Raw genomic sequence first — 9,827 nt, forward strand, 5'->3', positions numbered from 1 at the left:
CTTCTATGCCTCTTTTTCTAAGAATTTCTTTTTTGAAATTTTAAACACCTATTACTTTAAAGAATATGTTTACTACTGAGTGAAATTAGTAGGGCTGATGTGATTTTAAGAGATGGTTATCATCTCTTAATGATGGTTTCAGTTATCACCCATATCACCTCACCCGTATACCTCTGCATTTTTTGCTTCCAAACAAAGACATGGTTCTCTACTATCCGGACCAGAGTATTCTTCTGTTGATTTGTCTCCACCTTTCTCAAATGCTAAATCATCAGAGTGGGATAGGCTCTGGATGTGCCAGGAACTAATGCTCCAGATCAGCCTTCTAAAACTGAAGAAATATCCCAGATTCCTTCCCATTAATTGAGAAAATTCTATATCACAGTACCTATAGAGTCTCTCACTGAACAAGAGTAGTCTTTTGTCACAGTTATGCTTATCAAGAGAAGAGTACTTCCCTTGTCTGTCTCACTTCCCCGCCTACTTACTGACGTTTCCAGGAACCAGATTAAAAATAAACTACCTTCAGTGAAATTTTGTCTCTGACTCTGCTTTGAGGCAATCCCAACTACTTAATAACTAAGTAGTGCTATTACTTCTACATGTTATAACCGTTCAAGAGAAGATTCACGGGCAGGGGCCCAGCGCCCGGCGGGGGAGACCGAGCGTGGCGGGCCGGAGCCGGCGGCGCTGTGGTGTCGGGAGACCGCGGTGCCGGGAAGGCGGAGGTGCTCGCGTCTGCAGGGCTGCAGGGAAATGCCTGCGGTGACCTCCCAGGCCCCTGAGGGAATTGAGGACGAAGCCGCGAGGAGACGCCGCCGCAGGGCCCTGCCCAGAGTAAGGCAAAAGAGAATGAAAGAAGTAGACAATCTTGAAAGTATAAAAGAATAATAGGTTTGTGAAAAAGGATCTGACAACCAACCTCTTAGTGACAACCAGCAAACAATTCTGAATATTTTGTTGACAGCCTTTTTGAGGAAGCACAGAAGTTTGGTGCCAAATGCTTGTCACCCACTGAAAAAAAGAGACAGGTGCTAGTATAACATTATGGAAAAATGGGTTTACAGTCAATGATGATATCATAAGTTATTCTGATGGTGCAAGACAACAGTTTCTGAAATCTATCTAAAAGAGGGAATTATCTTTAGAATTAGAGGGAATTTTTGATAAAGAAGAGTTGGATGTTAAAGTTGAAGATGAGAAAAATATAATATGTATGTCAACGAAGCCTGTGTTCCAGCCCTTCTCAGGACAGAGTCACAGATTAGGAAGTGCCACAACAAAAATTATTTCTGAAGCAAAGAGTGTTGAAGTTAAGAACAAAAATAATATGTCTGCTGTCCCACTAAACAACTTGGAACCTATCACTAATGTACATATCTGGTTAGCCAATGGGAAAAGGAGCATCCAGAAATTTAGCATTTCTCGTAGGGTAAGCCACATCAAAGTCTTCGTCGAAAAAATACCAAGAATCTCAAAGAAGTCCTCCTTTTTCTTTCATCTCAGCTCTTTCTTTCCACAAATTGCTAGATGAAACACTCACACTGGAAGAAGCAGGTTTACAGAATGCTGTAAATTTTCAGAGACCCTAAAAAGCAGCTGAACCTTTTAAGGGACTTTCGTAGCATTGATTTTTGATAGAGTAAGTGGAAAACTTGCAGAGAAATGATGATTGTAAATGGTCATGCAAACAGGGGGAAAGGAAAACTCAGATTCATTGGACTTTGATTCAAGTATTACTTAACTCTCTCCTGATGAGATTTCTTAAATAAGTACAAGTTAGCACAGTAAATATGACCAGAAACTGTATCTAGCATACTTCTTCCAAAAGACTGCTCAGAGAGAAAAATATACTTATTTTCAAAACCAGTTACTCAATATAAAGTATATTATAAAAACTATATCATTTAGAATCTTAATATGGTATACATAACCAAATACAGTCACAGTATTATTCTCATTCAAAGCAATATTTATTGTCTTTCCAAACAGCAGTGATTTATTAAAATGTTAGCTGTTTTCAGAGTTAAAAGATGGCAGCAAATTAGAAAATTGCACATTGCAGATAAAAGTATCAATGTAATTCTTTTATAACAGAGATGTAATCAAAGGGCAGGATGATACTGTTTTCACCCCTTGTTCCAGTTTGCTAGCGCTGCCCTTTTGCAAAACACCAGAAATGGATTGGCTTTTATAAAAGGGGTTTATTTGGTTACAAAGTTGCAGTCTTAAGGCCATAAAGTGTCCAAGATAAAGCATCAATAAGGTAGCTTCACTGAAGGATGGCCATTGGTGTCTGGAACACCTCTGTCAGCTAGGAAGGCCGGTGGCTGCCATCTACTTGCTCCCAGGTTGTGTTTCAAAATGGCGTTCTTCAAAATGTTGCTCTTGGGGCATTTTGTCCTCTCTTAGCTGCAGTTCCTCTTCAAAATATCACTCTCATATGCTCTCAGTTTCCTCTGTCTGTGACCTCTTTTTATAGGACTCCAGTGAACTAATCAAGACCCACCCTGAATGAATGGGGCCACATTTCTATGGAAATATTCAATGAACACTTAAAACTAATACATCTGCCCTCACAAGATTGCATCAAAGAACATGGCTTTTTCTGGGGGACATAATATAACCAAACTGGTACACCCCTAAACTTCATAGCGTTCTCAATTTTTATTCTCTGATGGCAGGATATACTCAAATATTAATTTGGCAGTAGTATCTAAGATGTGTTTTCATTTAAGAATAAAATTTTCTAGTTTAGTATAGTTCAATATTATTCTGCCTACTCATATTTCTACATTTCCTAAAAATATAATTTTTAAAAAATTATTTTCTCCCCAGAAACATTTCTATTTTATTTTATTTTGAAAATTATGGCTTCGTTTTTAGCTTACATTTACTGTTAGCCATGCATCTGCCACCACTTAGATGCTAATGTTCATGTTGTCACATTACTAATTAATGACTTTTTAAAATTGTATCACATAAACTATGGTTTTCCATTTCATTCATCAGAGTCAACTTATGTATACATTAAAGGATGATTTATTGCATTCAGATGTCATCAAGGAAAACATGCTTGCTTTCTTAGAATTTTAACCAAAACCAGTTAGAGTTTGATATTTCACTGCCAGATTAAATTGCCTTTCTTGAAAACTATAAGATTAAGAAGATTTTTGGAGATTGTCTGTTAAATCAGATTTGAGATGGAGTACACATTCCATGTGCCAAGAAACTATGTGCCACAGGCCTGTGAACCGCAACGTTCATATGTGCTGGGTGTATCCACCACAGCAGCAGTTCTCAAACTTTTGGTCTCAAGACCCTTTGTTTATGTGGGTTATATCCATCAATGTCATATTAGAGATTAAAAACAGTTAAAATTTTTTCATTTAAAATAATAAACACATTACGTGTTGACATAAATAACTTTTAATGAAAAAATAACTATTTTCCAAAATATAAAAAGGCTTATTGGGAAAAGTGGCATTGCATTCCATTCTTGTAAATAGCTTTCATGTCTGGCTTAAAGAAGACAGATGAATTCTCATATTTGCTTCTATAAAATCTGCTGCAATGTCACACGTCGTTATTCTCTGGAAAACACCGCTGCATATGCTTGAGAGAGTGAAGAAAGCAAATAACATTTTAATGTGATAGCGAAACTAGTTCTGACCTGGAAGACCCCTTGCAAGGGTCTCAGGGACCTCCAGAGGTTCCCAGACCACACTTTTGAGAACCAGTGGGACACATTTCAAAAATGCCAGTTCCCGCCATCTTCCACACGCATTCTGATTCATTAGATCTGGGATGGGTCCCAGATCTCAGCATTTTTCATCCAAAGTGGTTTTTAGGTATGTGGTCAAAGAACCATTCTTTGGGAAATCCTGTGCTAAGCTTCCACCTTGACAAAAAAACCTGTGTTCTTCACCATGGGCAGTAGAGGACTTCCCACTGAAATAGGGTGCTGGACCTCCTAAGTTTTGATCCTCACCCACCATAATTTCCTCTTAGAGAGATGGTTCCTCTTTAACTGTGAATTAATCATGGTATAACCCTGTGCTTTATCTCCTATAGCACAGCTGAGACAAAGCTGGAACATTTAAATGAAGTTTTTATCAAGGGCTCAGGAATAACAAAAGGGAAATAAACACATAACTAGATGACCTGGCTTATAAAGCGTATCTTCTGTTTGCAGTCCATTTTAAGACTGTTTCATTTTCTAGCTCTCCACCTTCCACGTGGCAGAAGTCCATCTTTTTATTGGTAAGGAGGACAAAGGAGGGTCCTTTCTTTTGGTCCCTCAGAAAAGAGCAGATACATAATAGAAAATCAATATTTATTGTCAGTAACATTTACAGCAGTCTTAGAGCTGTCTCTACAGTAAAATTAAAATAACCATGTTCTTTAAAAATTATGACAGGAGGATAAAATCAATTAATTTCTCCTTCAGATACAGAAAATAATGGAAAATAATTGTTAATATATGTGCAGGAATCTCTAAGAAAATGTTTCATAGAAGCCTGTCATGAAGCATTTTATAATTTTCATTTGCATAGTTGTAATCAGTACAATATTTCATATATTTCTATATAGGGACCTCTCCTTGGGAGTGTTCTACATGTGCATATAGAAAATCCTCCTTTGTGAATTTTCTGACTTATAATTATTTAATAAGAAGATGCATTTTGAGGTTTTCTTGTATGTTTCTTTATAGGGAACCCAAGGAGAGGTCCCTATAAAAACCTGTCAAATTGAATTAAAAACAAACAAAAAAACCTCCGCCAAAAACTGTCATCAGCAAAAACCTTCAATTTTGTAACTGTAAAAACTTTCATTACTGTGAATAATATTCTCAAAGGTTTTCTAGAGTGAGAATCACCGACTAAAGTGTTTTGACTGAAAGTTAAGAAGTAGTAAACCTAGTAAATAAGTATATATATGTTAATTAAATGTTTGTAATACTGAAAACAGGTTGACTTTGGAAGACAAACTGACTTTACCCAGAGAGGAAAAACTTGAAAATAAGCAAACATCATTGGTGGAAGTAACAATTTTAACTAAGCAGTTGTTTCAAAACTATCAGCATTCAGTTTCCTGAAAGTTGTTGCTAGGGTTAATAGATAGAAATGCAGTTCTAATTTTAGACATTCTAATTTGTTCATTAAATTATTGTGCATAAACAGTTATAAAAGTAATCTTATTTATTTTATATACTTATTCAGTATGCTTTTCATTAGTTTCAGTGTGTTGAAAATAAGATGTTTCAGTGCCTTAAAGTATTTTGAAAGCAATATTTTGCTAAAGAACTCTTTTCTTAAGGATGAAATGCTACTCATTCAAAGGACCTATGAAATATTTTACGTTTGTTATAAAATAGTTACATATGGATGCATTTGTCATTTTTATTTGGCAAAATCATTCAGTTTGAGAATCAACCTACATTCATTAGTTGCCTTCTGTGTGCCAGGTACTTTAACCAATATTAGATTCATTGAATATGCAGAAATGTACAAATTTTATATTTTTAATACCGTGCCAGTAGTTTTATTTTTTAAACCATCCTTGTTGTCCTGAGCTGAACTAGCATGAAGTTTCCTTGGTAAGGTTTACTCCTTTGTTCTTCCCATAAGTATAGCCATTTAATTTAAAAATTGCACAAAAGACTAAATACTCAAATAGAAGTAGTTTATTCAGTAGGGACTAATACTTGGTTCTTTGTCATTTGCTTTAAATGTATATGTTTACATAAGTAAAATTCATATTTGTTGTAGAAAATTATGAAATACATATATACTAAAATGATTTTAAAGTTACATATTCCACCATTCAAAGATAACCACTATTAACATTTTGATGTACATTCTTTCAGAATTTTAGTAAGGAGAAGATTCATAACATTTGCCAAAGCAGGATTCCAGATTTTTTTCAGGCCTAATGGAAAGCAGAAAGAATGTCATTCCATTCCTTATTATTGGAAAGTGATCACACTTTTAATCATAAGACAATGTTTAGTTGATATTTCTGCCAACTGCAAGCATAACAACTCTTAGCACAATGGACTCACATTTCCCATGGTAATAAAGGTAGTAGGTAAAGGTTGTATAGAAGTAGTAGAAACAGTTTTAAGGAGATAAATGATAAGTTCAGTTCTGGACATATGGAATTTAGAATACCTAAGTGAAGATATCAAACAGAGAGTGGATGTAGAGTTTTAGCTCTTTAAAAAGTGTGCTTGTCAGCAAAACTGGGTGTAATACCCTGGTTTGCTCAATCTTTTCATTGCTATCTTCATGTCTTTGTTCCTTAGTGTATAGATGGCAGGATTCAAGGCAGGGGTGACAGCAAACTAAACAATAAATAAGTATTTGTCAAGTGATGATGTGGGGAAAGGCCACACATAGAGAAATATGCATGGAGTGAAGAACAGAACAACCACAGTGATGTGAGCTGACAAAGTGACAAATGCCTTGGATAAGTCTCCTGAAGAACGTTTCCAGACAGTGAACAAAATGAAAACATAGGAAAGGATCAGCAGGAAGAAGGTGCCCATGGACATGAGTCCACTGTTCGCAGTTACAATAAACTCATATTTGGATCCATCTGTGCATGCAAGTTTTATGATCCTGGGAAAGTCACAGAAAAAGCTGTCTATTTTATTAGGGCCACAAAATGGCAAGTTTATAACAAAGACAAATTGAGACATAGCATGGATCACTCCAGTTACCCAGGCAGTGATTACAAAGAAAACACATATTTTAGGGCTCATGATTTTCAAGTAGTGAAGAGGCTTTCAGATTGCCGTGTACCTGTCAAAGCCATGGCTGTGAGTAGCACCATCTCTCCTCCTCCAGTGATGTGAACAAAGCATAACTGTGCCATGCACCCTTGGAAAGAAATCACTTTGTACTCATTTAAAAGGTCTGTGATCATCTTGGGGACTGTGGTAGAGGAAACCCCCATGTCAATGAGGGACAGGTTTGCCAGCAGGAAGTACATGGGGGAATGTAAGTGTGAATCAAATATCACCAGGATCAAAATGCATAGGTTTCCCAGAATGATGCCTAAATAGAGCACGGAGAATATCAGCGTGAGAAAAACTTTAGTTTCCCAAGACGTAGAGAGTCCCAGTAACACAAATTCAGAAACTACAGTGTCATTTAGTTCATCCATTGTCTGGTACAGAAGAGCTGAATTTCAAATGACCTGAGGATAGAAAATGCAATAGGGGCAGTATCAGTAGCACTAAAAGTGATTTCCTATTTATTTACTCTTTTTTTTTTCCCAAAGGATAAATATATTATAGTTTTGTGTGTTAGAGTGTGACAAGAGGAAAAATTAATTGATATCATGAATATTTTACATGGAGTCAAATAAGATTACTTCCCTTCTTCAAATATTGTCAGGTTTTATTTATTTTTCCAGAAATTCTAAGAACTTTTCTGTGACCATTTACTTAGGTGTTTCCAACCTCTATAAGTATAGGCATTTTCTGTTGTTTTCACATTGAAACTCTCACTCTAACTTCAATTTCTTTTTGGCTGAATTTCTTATTTCACTGGGAAAATAGAGATTATCAGGCCAAAAGTGTTGATTATTTTCCTTTTTTTAAAAAAAAAAATTTCAGTGGAAGTCTGGTATATAAATTCAGATTATTCATACTGTGCTGCTCATGGAACATTTTATTATTGGGACTTTATCTCCAATAAAATACTGGATACAAGAGATGGAATAGCTGTTGTTAAGATAATTAAAGAAAGATACTAGTAATAGATAACATTTATTAAGTGCTTCCTTCATGGAAAGGTTTTTACTAAGCACATTCACTTTTAAATCTTTCAGAAATTCTATGAGATAGATACAGTTTTATTAGATTCATTTTACAAATGAAAAACTGAGTCTGAGAGAGATCCAATATCAGAACCAGGACCTGTATTCAGAGTAATAAGGCACCACACTCTTTGCTTTTATCCCCAGCAGTATGCTCCTCAAGAATAAGTCCTTCAAGTATCCATGGATCTTTTCCAAGGATCCATCAGTTTAATTTTCTTCACCTTTTTTTTTTTTTTTACAAGACTTGACTATTAACACAAATTTCTTTTTCAAAAAATCAAACCTCTGATTCTCGTGTTCCTTTCAAATTACTCATTTCTTTCTCCAACCCTGCATTGATAAGATATTCTCATGTTATATTAACTCAAGAAGTTAAAAAAACCTGATTTCCAAAGATCCTTTTTTTTTTCCTGAAAAAGCAGCTCTGTATTCTGAATCTCATTCAAAAATTACTTTTCAATCATTGTTTTTCTTGAATTGTCTTCATGATTGGACAGTACTTATCATTTCCTTGTTTCTGTAACTCCTTTTGTGCTTAGCTTCTTGGTATCTATAAATCATTCCCCTTCCTTCAACAAATTCTATTTTTTTAGGTAGTAGGTTAAAAATCTCTCAATTTTAGGACAAATTATCCCTATCTCAGCCCAATGGGAGGAAACATGATTTTTCTGAACCAGTTAATATCATTCCATTTCACTTGGCTATGACTTGGTCTAAGATGAGACATGTGTCCTGGAACTGATTAATGAGCTGTAAAGCAGTGTCAGCTGTGGGGAGTTTTCCTTTCCAAATAAAAGAACAAAGCTTTTTGTGGAGAAGATTGTTTTCCTGGTCCCCATTCTCTGACACTTAATGTTATATTTACAATGCAGAAACCATATTATACAACCCTCATATTAAAAATAATAGAGGGAAAAGTTAGAAAGTTTTAGGACCCAAAAGATATGTTGATCAACCTAATGAAAGCCAGCAATAGTCTCCCTTCAGATTTCTTGTAATGTGAGAAAAATTAACTCTCCTTTGGTTAAGCTCGTGTAGATCAGGTTTTATATTACTTGCAGTTGAAGGTGAATGCATTCCTAGCATTTCTGTAACAGCACTGACGGAAATATTCTCCAAATTTCTTACTTCTTTATATATTTCACTGAAATAATTATCCTATTTCCTCTACTCACCCTTAAGTTTTTGTGTGACTCATGTTTTTGACTAAGTATTTGCTTCTATTCAGTGCCAGTTATCTCATTTTAACCAGTTCGTACTTGGGTGACTTCCAACTATGTAGCTTATCTTTGAAATTCAGAGAAATATATCCAAAGCTGAATGTGGTACCCAATGAAAGCCCCTGTTCCACTTTAGGTTAATATTTCAAAATTGAACTCATAATCTATTCCAGTGCCATAATGAAAATCATTACAATCTTCCGGATGCTCAGTGTAGACACCTAGGTGCATTCTTATTCCTCCTTCACCTTCCTTATCTGGTTGCATAATACTCTCAAATATCTCTTAAAGTTCCCTCCTCTTTTTTCTATTGTCTTTTTCTTGCTCACCTGCTACAAATTTTTCATTTTAGCAGCTCAAAAGACTTCTGAATGATCTCTCTGCCTCCAATCTTATGCAATTCAGACCATCATATTTTGCTTCCAGATCGGTCTAGCTAATGATGAACTATAACATTGTGATGCTCCAACTTGAAGGCTTTGGTGGCTCTATCAAAAGAAACTGCTGAAATCTCATAGCATATCATGTAAGACACTGAGTGCACAAAATCAGCAATATGTGATTTCAGAGGGAATTTCCATAAAAATTAGGGAATGATGTACTGAAAATATATTGGATAAATTAAGTAAGCTGTTAGGAAGGATCAGACAACACTTTTTAACATTCTGCTTTTAACAGAATTTTAAACCAACAGTAGCATATGATTATAGATGCACCATTAACATCAAGAACACAACAAAATTGCTAGTACTATGATTCAAAAATGCACTATAAAGT

General features: G+C 35.4%; 2 pseudogenes; one reads left to right on the top strand and one right to left on the bottom strand.

Moving 5' to 3' along the window:
• Positions 1-852: 852 nt before the first annotated feature.
• Positions 853-1,625, top strand: LOC119533417 (annotated as a pseudogene).
• Positions 1,626-6,235: 4,610 nt separating this feature from the next.
• LOC119533418 lies at positions 6,236-7,170 on the bottom strand (annotated as a pseudogene).
• Between the last annotated feature and the right edge of the window lie 2,657 nt (positions 7,171-9,827).

The sequence above is a fragment of the Choloepus didactylus genome, chromosome 4 (genome assembly GCF_015220235.1).
Source record: "Choloepus didactylus isolate mChoDid1 chromosome 4, mChoDid1.pri, whole genome shotgun sequence".
NCBI lineage: Eukaryota > Metazoa > Chordata > Mammalia > Pilosa > Megalonychidae > Choloepus > Choloepus didactylus.